The following is a 3,430-nucleotide window of genomic DNA, read 5'->3' on the forward strand; positions in this document are numbered from 1 at the left end:
AAGGGGAGGATGGGGAGCAGGAGAGAGAGGGAACGAAAAACGCGATAGGCGGAAGAACAGAAATACAGATAATTTTAAAAAACTTCTGGGGAGCAGGACAGAGGGATCGAGCAAGAGAAAAAAAAAAATCAACAGGGAGAAGGATGGGTGACACCCAGCAGGACAGCGGGGGAGTGAGAGGGAGGGGACACAGAGCAGAACAGAAGGATGAAGAGAAGGAAAAAAGATACGGACAGGACAAAAAGCAGAGGAACCAAGAGAGGAAGAAGAACCAGAAAGGGAACTGGACAGAGATGAGCAGCGGACAGAGAGATGGAGAAAGAAAAAACAGGGACAGAGGGGAAGAGAGGGACGGGGACCAGGACAGTGGGATATACAGAGGGAGGGACAGGGAGCGGGACACGGGATTGCAAGAGGGGCGGCGGGTGAGAGAGCTGGAGAAAGAAAAAGTCCTTGCTGGGGAGCAGGACAGGAGGACAGAGACAAAAGAGACGATGCAGAGAGCAAAGATAACGCTAGGCAAGAGGACAGAGGGACTGACGGAGAAGTAAAGGGACAAGGAACAGGAGAGAGGGACCGGGGACGGGGGGAGGGAGGGGCAGATGCAGATTAAAACAGAGAGATGGAGAAAGGGGGGGGAGCAGCGACAGGCTGCTGGACAGAGACAGAGGAAGAAAAAGCAGGGCCAGCTGCTTTCTCTCGGACAACTCTCCCTCGGGTGCCTAATTCTCACTTAATTTACCATTTACAAGCTTTATTGTAATTTATTGTGTAGTCCCAAGTGAGAGTCAATGCCTGTAACAACTTCTGTTTTAATTCCCCCCCCCCCCCGCCCACTTTTCCCTCGCGGCTGCGTTAAAGACGCCCGCCGAGCTTTGCGCTTTCCGTTGCTCTTGGCCCGTTACCGACTCCAAGTAAGTTTTCCAATACCATTCTTTTCATTTCAATCCCACAACGTACTTGTACTGCAACGATAAAAAAGTACTTACCGCCTAGTTGATCAAATAATTGCTACTGTTACATTTATTCACTTTTTTACCCATTATTTTTATACCTACATTTAAAGCCTAAAAATTCAGCATTACCTTAATAGGAATTGCAGCTATTTAGTGCCCCCGATTCTCTACCTGCTAGCTACAGTCTTTTCCACAGTTCTCACTCCCATTAGGTATTTGGTCTATCACTTTACGTGTGTTAAGTTTTCCTCTTCGGGGCAACATCATCTCCAAAACTCGTATTCCCAGGCAGAAAGAGAGCAAGCTCCGCTCATCTCGATGGGCCCCTGACTTCCACACCTGCGCACAGAAAATAAAAATGGAAAGATATCATTACATCAGAAACTACAGTGCCCATCAAAAGAATTTGCAATCCTACCCATCCAAAATACGGTTAAGGCCCACCCCGCTCCGCAACCCCGTCCACCTCCCCGCACCCTTCAGCTGCAAGATCCGCAACCGTCTTCCCGTGACCGTCTGCTAAACGCACCACCCTGCAACGACAGGCAAGTGCCACGTGCCAGGGGAGCGCTCCCCAGGAACGCCACTCCCAGGGGCCTGAAAACCACCCCGCCTGTGAAAAAACCCCGGCCCGGGCCCGACTCCTGTCCAAACGCTGGCGATGAACATCACCTCGCAGAGCGGCTGGGACCGGGGAGGGGAAAAAAGATAACCAAAACCCTAGGGGAATCCCCCTAGCTGTTTTAGGTTTGGGGTTTTTTTTAAATTATAGTTTAAAAAAAAATCTACTATCTCAACATTAAATACAACCTGAAATCAAAATTCACACGTACAAGGCGAGACGCATCCAGGAACTAACGCTCATTCAACATCTGCTCATTCCACCCCTCGCTCAGAACATTCTAATTTCACCACCCACCTGCCACGCTGGCAGACGGCCCCGGTTCTAGAGCCATCCCTGGAACCGCCTCGCCGGCGCCTCAGAACAACGTCGCCGCTCCATCCAATTCCGAAGCACCGGCCTCCATAAACCAGAAGCCGAGGAAGACGCTTCGCTACACGCGCCACTCCCGCTCCTTCTTTGCTTCGATTTGTACGCTCTGGCACAACTCGATGGAGGATTTTCTCTGGGGATCCGAATCACCCTGTGGCACCCGCCAAACGCAACGGAAGGGACTCTGCACCCTGTTTCCCAGTAGCTACCGGGTATCCAAAGAAACAGCCCACACCACCTGCACCCAAACAGATTACCGCCCCACACTCAGACTGTTCCACCCCGACCAGAATTGCTACGCACACAGGCGGAGCAGCTCCACCTCAGACACGTGCGCACACTCCACAAACGCGACCTAAGGACGCAGGAACGCCACGCGGGGTAGAGTTAAATGCCAGACCAAGAGAGACAGCCTGACGAGCAAGCACGACGATGCTGAGGCCGCGTGGCGTGGACGCTCCAGCTTGGCCTGCCGTGCGAGAAGACCACGGCTCTGGATGAAAGATAGGCGATGAAGCCACTACGACCGACAGAGACAAAACGCCAGGAAAGACTTGAGACTATGACGACACAGGGAAGAAACCCCTGGAACAACTCTCAAGAAAGAGTCACCGAGGCAAGACCCGACGGCGAAGCCTGAGCGAAAACCAAAGCAAAAGGCACATACTGAGATGCTGCCCGAAACCGCAGCCTGCCCGCAGCGATTTCCGTCTCCCGCTCCTTTGCCTTGGCCGCTCGCCCGTCCGGCCTCCGTCGTTTTGGGCTGCCACATTGAGGCTTGCGCACCGCCTGTAAAACACAAACAACAAGGGATGCTCGTAACTTCACCAACAATACGACACCTGAAAAAATAACAGCTACTTCAGCCCACTAGTCATTGCTCACCTTGCCCGAGTCACCTCCGGTGCCAATATATCCTGCTTTGCTCGTCACGTCGCACCTTCAAAATAAAATAAAAAATAATAATAATAAAAAAACCTCACAGCAAACCATACCGCAGTCATATAGCCACCGGTCGCATCTTCCCTCCGACACCAGGCGCCGACCCACCTTCTTACGGTGCTCCGCTCGCCTCCTCCGTCGCTCTTTGCGGTGCATCTTGTCCCTCCACAGCTGAAAAGAAAAAAGTTATTAAACAAGTCACCCAGATGCTGATCAATAGCTTAACAAGTCCAGAGGTCTTGTTTCCATTTAGGAATACCATCTAGAGCCCAACTACAGCCTGCCATTAAAAAAAAAAAGTAAAAAAACCCAGACCAAACATTAACCCGCGCTCACACAAACCCTAAACACCTTGAAGATTCAACCTGCTTCGCTACCGCTGAACAGCCCCTCCCAGAAGGCTCCGGTCGTCTCCACGAAACGCTGCTGAAAGGACTGTCCGCACAGCCTGGCAACGGCTACTCCGTCTGAGATGACACTACAACCTTTGCCTCAACAGTCTGGGCATATCAACACGTTAACCACAGGCTCTTACCGC

General features: G+C 51.8%; 1 long non-coding RNA gene across 1 annotated transcript; it reads left to right on the plus strand.

Annotated features, from left to right (window-relative positions):
* The first annotated feature begins 838 nt into the window (after window positions 1-838).
* Window positions 839-1,657, plus strand: LOC103922981. The gene is made up of 2 exons (XR_663914.1): window positions 839-914; window positions 1,169-1,657. It is a non-coding gene; the product is annotated as an uncharacterized LOC103922981 (long non-coding RNA).
* Window positions 1,658-3,430: the final 1,773 nt, after the last annotated feature.

This window comes from Pygoscelis adeliae, unplaced genomic scaffold (genome assembly GCF_000699105.1).
Source record: "Pygoscelis adeliae isolate BGI_AS28 unplaced genomic scaffold, ASM69910v1 Scaffold1319, whole genome shotgun sequence".
NCBI lineage: Eukaryota > Metazoa > Chordata > Aves > Sphenisciformes > Spheniscidae > Pygoscelis > Pygoscelis adeliae.